Below are 8,980 nucleotides of genomic sequence, written 5' to 3'. Positions count from 1 at the left end.
TCAAGCAATCTGTGTTTCTTGCTTCATAACTACTGTGATTTTTTTTTTCAATTGAAGTCAACAAAACAAAATATTGGATTAAAAATAACATATGAAACATTTCTGCTAAGAGAGAGGTCTGCTTTTTAAATGAAGTGCTTCTCTAAATTAGGATCACAGATATGTGCAAATAGTGAATTTGTTGAGGAAGGACTGATCTGGGAACAGTATTGCATGCATGTATCTGTGTTTACATATCTGTGGCTGAACAGACCTACAAAAAGAAGGTTTCAAAACATAATTGCTCCACAGGTTTTGTGGAAAGTTTATTTCCTTTAAACAATTGAATGTTTGGAATTACAAAGTGGCAAAATCTGTGAAGATGGGGGTGGATGGGCATATAATTAGCAATAGCAATAGCACTTAGACTTATAGACCGCTTTGCAGTGCCTTCCAGCCCTCTCTAAGCAGTTTACATAGTCAACATATTGCCCCCACCAATATGGGTCCTCATTTTACCAACCTTGGAAGATGGAAGCTGAGTCAACCTTGAACCAGTGAGACTGGAACTGTCAAACTGCTGGCAGCCGGCAGTCAGCAGAATTAGCTGCAGTACTGCATTCTAACCACTGCAGTAATGTGGCTCTGTGAGTCAGAGCAATTGACTATTTTTTCATGTCTGGAAGAGATCATAAAGACTCCCTCATCAGACGGAATTCCTGAGGACTACATGCCCATACTGTTTTCTTACAAACAATGTGGAAGGGATTTACTTTATCTTCTTCCAATAATGTTTTTTCAACTCACCAGTCTGCATCCTTGGAATTTCCTCGTGGTCTCCCATCAAATTACGGTATTAGCCAGGTCTCACTTTGCTTATTTTTCTTTTAAAGTCAACCGAGGTCAACCAGAAACTGTTATTGACTTGCTTTACTGTTATAAAATAGACAGTGCATTAACAGTAACGTTGTTGTCATGTTGATTCCTTGGGCAGTCATGTATATTGATGAAGTTAATTGGGATAATACATAGGGTGTCCAGGGGATGGCGCCCTTTAGTCATTAACTGATATTTAATATTTTTGTCCGGTTTCCCCTTCCCCACAGATGAAGTTCATAGACATACCAAGAATAGAGATGCAGACTTCCGTAAAAGCATAAATAATTCTTGCATTGCTTTACTTTCATTCATTTTATCCATACCTATTTTTTCTTCTTTCTTAAATCAAAGTGTGCTTTATTTGACATCAGGATACCTTAAGTGAAAACTATTATTTCTTTTTGTAAAACTTTTCAAATAAAAAAAACAACTATTTGGATGGGTTAGTGAAGTGGACCTGCATTATGTTTGTTTGTAGTGTCCTGAAGTGCAAACCTAGATGCATTGTACGCCATCTTAAACTTGCTTGTCTTTAGAATTGCATTTATGTATTTATATATAGAATTGCATTTATGTATTTATGCACTACTATTAATCGTTTCATAGTTCCCATCACCAATCTCTTTCCACTTATGACTGTATGACTATAACTTGTTGCTGGCAATCCTTATGATTTATATTGATATATTGACCATCAATTGTGTTGTAAATGTCGTACCTTGATAAACGTATCTTTTCTTTTATGTACACTGAGAGCATATGCACCAAGACAAATTCCTTGTGTGTCCAATCACACTTGGCCAATAAAATTCTATTCTATTCTATATGCTGCCATTATAATCCTTCACGAACTTAAGGGCAGCATAGAGGAATGAAACTGGCACAGAAAAGTGAAATAGGCTGAGCTGAGAGAAAGAAGATCCTTCAGAGGACAATGGATGCCTTTGGAATTCTGAGAGCGTCACAGGTGTTTTCACAAAATATTTATCATGGTAATATTATGAAGATTAACTGAGTTCTTTTTCTATTCTTTTCTGATTATGGTTAATATTATATGAACTGCTTTGAATTGCAAATATATGAATGACTCTAAGGTTTGATAAGTAGTATATATAAAATTTTATAAATATCAATAGAGAAATAAAGAATTCAAGGCAAAGGGTAAGATTAGATATATAACATAACTAAAAGAAAGAAAGCAAAAATGAGAGAGAAAAGCAAAACGTATTAATGTAAGCATATAAAATGTGTTGGAAGAGAACTAAAAGTTATATAAACTTGAAAACTGGCCAATATTCTGTTCAGAAAAAACGTATTGCATGTGTGTTAAAAAATAAAAAAAAAATTTTTACAAAAAAACCAAAATATTTATCATGGGAAATTAGGCCATAATGGTAAATGCCCATTTACCAAAAGGCAAACTGCAAAGACCTTTCTTTATTCCTCTTTTTCTTTCCATCAATATATTTTCCTCCATGTTGCAGCATTGTCATTTTTCTGGGCAAGTGGACAAATCCCAACACCACCTCACCAAGCATGGCTCAACATGCTTTTCAAGGTTTATGAAAATAAACCAGCATTTTTAGTTTAAAAGATTTCTTATAAAGCATCTGGGAAATAAAGGTGAAATAAAAGCTTTCCCTTTTGGCAAGCTAGCTTCCCATTTATTAATTAGAAAATCAAAAATAAATCAAGTCATGCGGACCAGGGAACTTGAAGAGATTCAAAGAACATCAACAAACATTACAAAACTTGAGGCAAGCAGACCAATTAAGGATAAGAATCCAAACACCGGATAAGCAAAGTGTGTTTGGATTCATTCAGAAATTTATAAGAATTACTGAAATGTCTTCCCATTTTTACCTTTGCTGACGGTATACGGCATATATTTGAATTAATCTGATATTGGAACTATGTGCTAGATATCACTAAATAGGCAGTATTTAGATTCAATGTTGTTATACAGGAACTGAAAGCTCTTTACACATCCTGTTTCTGCACAAGACGGAAATATTGAGGCTATGCAGAGTTCTGCTGCATCAGCTGCATCATATCCCTAAAGATCAGGAATTTTAGAATAAAGTTTTGGGGGAAAAATGCTATTCATTTGCAGATTTCCTCAGGACATATTAAAAAAAAAATATCTGTATGTATCACACAATGCCTAAAATGTGAAACATACTCCTTCCCCATGGTTTTCCAGTGCAGAAAAAAGAAACTCTAGAGAGACACCTACTGGTTTCTATTATTAAACCACTCTCAATTTTCCAAAAGCCTGTTTGCGATTAAGAGACAGAACAGTAGTAACCTGACTGAGAGGAACCCAGTTAGGTTGTTCTGTTAGGTACACAGTTCTTTTATAAGGATTAGAAAACTCTAATCTAATGAGAAAACTCATTAGAAGCCTTGACTTCTTCTTTTTCTTGTGCCATATTCGTCATCGGACATTGGTGATCCTATTTTTATCAACAATCATACGAAAAAGTGCTGCTAAGTTTTGTCCAACCAGTTCCTTAGACTTTGAAGCCATGATGTTCTTCTTCTGCCTGGACCTTGTTTGTCTTCAATTTTTCCCTGGAGGATTAAGTGAAGGATGCTAAATTTTTCTGGGACTCACATCACATGTCCAAAATATTCTAACTTTCACTTTTATGGTTTTGATGATTTTCTTTGGCTTTCCCAAGCGGCTTATCACCTCCTCGTTTCTGATTTTGTCAACTCAGCTTATATGTAACAGCCGCCTGTAAATCCACATTTCAAATGCTTCTAGTCTCTTCAAGTAGCTTTCTGTCAGAGACCAACTCTCCACTCAGTAGAGCAGGATAGAAAAGAAGTAGCATCTGACAAGCCTGATTTTTAATCTTAGGCTTATGTCGTGATTGCAGAAGACCTTTTGCATTTTGAAGAATGCTGTTCGAGCTTTCTCTGTCCTTGTCTTTACTTCAATGGTCATGTCTCAGCTTTCATGCAAATTAGAACCGAGGTATGTGATCCTTTCAACTTTTTCTGGTGGTATTCCTTCCTAAGTTATTTACCACCTTATTCCTATGGTGGTAAATTAATGGTTTGTTTGTTTTTTGCTGACGACCATGATCTTGGTTTTTGTGGTGTTAAGCTTCAAGACATATTTTTCAAATAGATCTGTGGTTCTTTTGATGAGGAGCTGAAGGCCTTCATGCTGTATCATCAGCATAACTTAAATTGTTGATCCAAACACCGTTTACTTTGAGGCCAGCATCGATGTTTTTCAGTGCATCGTTGAAAATTGATTCAGAGTAGATATTAAACAATAACAGAGACAGAATACAGCCCTTTCTGACCCCTCTTCATATTTCTGCATCCTTTGAGTATTTTTGGCCTAGTCTCACATTTGCTACCTGATGCCAATATAGATTCATTATTTTTTGTATGTCTTTGTCATCTAATCCCACTTGTTTCAGGGTTTTTAATAGTTTGCTGTGTCTTATTTTATTAAATGTTTTTTCAAAATCAATGAAACACATGTAAACACTGTGATAGACATCTCTACAATGCTGTACAAAAACTTGAATGCTGAATAGAGCTTCTATTGTACCAAGATTGTTTCTGAAACCAAATTGTGTGTTACTTAGACACTCCTCAATTTTGTTATATATTCTTGTGTGAATGATTCTCAGGAATATTTCCAGGGCATGACTCATTAAGCTTATTGTTCTGTCTTTTGCATTTTGGGGGGGATTGTCACAAAGGTTGACTTTAGCCAATCATTTGTATATTTCCTGTTTCATATATTCTCAATCTCAGCAACTTTAAGATATATGGACTTCATCTGAGGCCAGCTGGAGAATTCTGGGGGTTGAAATCCCTACATTTTAAAGTTGTTGAAACTGAGAAATTAAGCATTAGGATGATGTAGTCTGCTAAAAAGATAACCCATGAAACCTGCTACTGTAGAGAGCTGCAGGTTCAGAAAGTGAAGGCAAGAAAAGCAAGATTGTTTTGGAAACAGAAAATATAACCACTAGAAATTGGTACAGTTCCAGTACTGCAGGGTGCTAGTGCCCTGAGGTTTAATCCTGACACATTTTTGATGTGTGAAAACTCTGAAGATTCATTTTCACTCTCCATAAGAAATGTTTTTAAGCTGCCCTGCTTAAACATACATGACATTGGAGCAAAGTATAAGTAGAATTTTTGTGATTACGGATTTCCATCTTGATGCAGCAGCTTACAAGGTTCAGAGGCTGGTTCTTCTCAGCCAGACTACTGCCCTGTTTCTGACATCAAATATGCTGTTGGAAAGTTGAAGTCAACTTCCCATTCTTAAATATTTTGGGATGTTATTTGGAACTTATTCTAGGTGAAAATGCTGAGTTCACATGATGAGTTTACCTGTGATTAATTTAGCTACGACTTATTCAATTAACCCAACTTTCTAGGCTTATACAGCCCAGCATTTATACTTGTTGAGTTCACTGAACATCCTTGGCTATTTGTGATTATGTGTCATGTGAGCATAGCTCAAGAGATGTTAACATTTACACTAATTTCAGGAACATGTCTAATTATAATTTCACCTCCAAATTTATATAGTCTTCCCATATTGAAAAGAACCCAGCTAATATATTGCATAAGAGATGCAATATATTGTGTATTAGATAAAAACAATTGATCCAAAAATAAGAAGCATTCACTTTATCACAAGGATTTTTAGCCAGTAAAGGGTTGTTGCTGTTGTTTTTGCTAATTAACATTCACACTTTTCACTTATGCAACATGTGATTTGTGCTTCTAGTATATGTGCATATAACAACATACAGTATTGTGTGACCCGAGCCAGTTGTAGTTAAATTAACAAACTACTATTAAACAAACGGTGGCTTAGCTTAAGTAACAAAAGGAAAATAAGATACGTTAGACTTTGGAATTAATATGTTATGTAAGAATAAAATACACCCAGGATTTACAATTGGATTATAATGGAAAAAGCTGAAGCCCTCTGAGCTCTGATGTGACAATCTTCCAGAACAGGGGTCTCCAACCTTAGCAACTTTAAGACTTGTGGACTTTAACTCCCAGAATTCCTGGGAGTTGAAGTCCACAAGTCTTAAAGTTGCAAAGCTTGGAGACCTTTGTTCCAAAATATTTTAAGGATGAAATCACTGCTATTCTGCAATCTCTGTGAAGGTCCACACTACATTATCTGGTCTAGTTTTAGTTGTAAAGTGTAGATATCTTGTTTATAGGAGCTCAGACGTTCAATTGTATATTTTAGTCTTTCTTTTTTATCCTTTTACTTTTATCTGCCTTGGTTTTTAACAGCAATCTAAGGGACCTAATATGTAGCTTGCATTTTGTCTATGGAGATTCTCACTCATCCAGGTCATGGTCAGTGGTGGGATTCAGCCAGTTCGCACCACTTCGGGAGAACCGGTTGTTAACTTTCTGAGCAGTTTGGTGAACTGGTTGTTGGAAGAAATCATTAGGGCAGAGAACCGGTTGTTAAATTATTTGAATCCCAATACTGGTCATGGTTGTCCTAAAAGTGCTTTTTGAAAAGGCAACTGGACTTTGTTTTTCCTTGAAGTTGTTTCACTTCTCATCCAAGAAGCTTCTTCAGTTCTGACTGAATAGTGCAGGATGGAAGGATTTATATTCTTTGCAGTCATCTGGTTGTTAGCACTCTTTCTGAGAGTCCTTGAGGCTCTTTGGTGGTTTATCTGTGCCCTCAGGGCAGTGGTGGGATTCAGCCAGTTCGCACCACTTTGGGAGAACCAGTGGTTAACTTTCTGAGTACTTTGGTGAACTGGTTGTTGGAAGAAAACATTACGTCTTCTCCCTGATCTTCGGACCTTTAAGCGCGAGCTCAAAACCTTTTTCTTTCATCAAGCAGGGCTGGCCTAATGATTAATTTTAATATTGAGGGTTTTTAGTGGTTTTTTTAAGGGTTTTTAATTTATTTATTAGTTTTTATTCAGTAATTTTAACATGCAACTTACTGAATTAGATTTTTAATTGAATATTGTATTTAAAAAATTTTTGATATCCATGTTTTATTTAAGTTGTACCCCGCCCTGAGTCCTCGGAGAAGGGCCGTATAAAAATATGAAAAATAAATAAATAAATTTATTTATTTATTAATAAATAATGGGTGAGATCATCAGTGGCTTTGGGGTGAGATACCAGCTGTACACTGACGACACTCAGCTGTACTTTTCCACCCCGGGCCACCCCAACGAAGCTGTCGAAGTGCTGTCCCGGTGTTTGGAAGCCGTACGGGTCTGGATGGGGAGGAACAGGCTCAAGCTCAATCCCTCCAAGACGGAGTGGCTGCGGATGCCGGCACCCCGATTCAGTCAGCTGCAGCCGTGGCTGACTGTTGGAGGCGAGTTATTGGTCCCAAAGGAAAGGGTGCGCAACTTGGGTGTTCTCCTGGATGAACGGCTGTCGTTTGAAGATCATTTGACGGCCGTCTCCAGGAGGGCTTTTCACCAGGTTCGCCTGGTTTGCCAGTTGCGCCCCTTCTTGATCGGGATGTCTTGTGCACAGTCACTCATGCTCTTGTCACCTCGCGCTTGGATTATTGCAATGCTCTCTACATGGGGCTCCCCTTGAAGTGTACTCGGAGGCTTCAGTTAGTCCAGAATGCAGCTGCGCGGGTGATAGAGGGAGCTCCACATAGCTCCCATATAACACCACTCCTGCGCAGACTGCACTGGCTGCCTGTGGTCTCTCGGGTGCACTTTAAGGTTTTGGTTACTACCTTTAAAGCATTCCATGGCTTAGGGCCTGGGTACTTACGGGCTGCCTACTGTTACCTCATGCCTCCTACTGACCCGTACGCTCACACAGAGAGGGACTTCTCAGGGTGCCGTCCGCCAAACAATGTCAGCTGGCGGCCCCCAGGGGAAGATCCTTCTCTGTGGGGGCTCCTACCCTCTGGAACGAACTTCCCCCTGGTTTACGCCAAATATCTGACCTTCGGACCTTTCGCCGTGAATTGAAAACATATTTATTTATTCGTGCGGGGCTGGCTTAAATTTTGTTGTATTTTAAATTTATATTTTATATTTCTAAATTTTATATGAATTTTAATGGGTTTTTAGAATTTTAAATGTTTTAAAGTTTTTCGGCCAATTGTATAATAAGTTTTTAAATTTTGTTTTAATTGTATATTGTATTGTTTGGGTTTTTATTCTGGCTGTACACTGGCCTGAGTCCTTCGGGAGAAGGGCGGTATAGAAATCTAATAAATAATAATAATAATAAAATTAGGGCAGAGAACCAGTTGTTAAATTACTTGAATCCCACCACTGCCTCAGGGTCACCTGAATAGTGCAAATGGATGTGGAACCTTCTTGGAACTGCTGAGAGGACTGTGTTGTAAACAGGATATGGGTGGTGTTGTATCCCTATTGAGAGATGGTTGTTCATTCTTAATGTAGATGGCCTCTTTGATCCTCTTTCAAGCCAGTGGTCCTCTCTGTCTAGAATGTGGACTTTGTTGTCTTCAAAATAATGGCCTTTGTCTTTCAAATGCAGATGGACTTCTGAATCTTATCCTGATAGGTTTGTTCTCCTATATGTTTGTGAAGTGGTTTATATTTTGATATCTCACTGTCTTTTGATGTCACCAGCAGTGGCATTTTGCTGAAGTGACTCTAAAGATGGACTATTTATTGCATATATACTGTTGGACATGGCGAGTCACATACTATAGTGGAACTTTTATTTTTCCCCACTTTTCTTTTATAAACATATGTCCCACATTCCTATCTCATTTTATCCACAGAACAACCCAAGGAAAAAGATTGATCAAAGTGGTTGTTCCAAACTCATCCTATGACCTTCTGGTTGAATAGAAGACTTAAATCTGGGTCTTCCTGATCCACTCTAGTATATTATTTATATAATATGGTATATTATTTACTCACCTTGGGTTAGGGCCTTCCAGATCTGGGACTTTACCATCTTTGGTGCTGAATGGGGTTGCCCTGTCTCAAACAAACCCAGTTGCATAACATGTGGGGGAGTTCCTCCAGGATTTGCAACTCCTGCTCAAAGAGCAGAATCCTGACTATATTCCACCACAGGGAGCCAGTGGGACCCAGAAGGCATTCGTTTGCTGCCATAATGCCCACTT

The sequence above is a fragment of the Ahaetulla prasina genome, chromosome 1 (genome assembly GCF_028640845.1).
Source record: "Ahaetulla prasina isolate Xishuangbanna chromosome 1, ASM2864084v1, whole genome shotgun sequence".
NCBI lineage: Eukaryota > Metazoa > Chordata > Lepidosauria > Squamata > Colubridae > Ahaetulla > Ahaetulla prasina.
Note: the sequence above shows the minus strand (reverse complement) of the source record.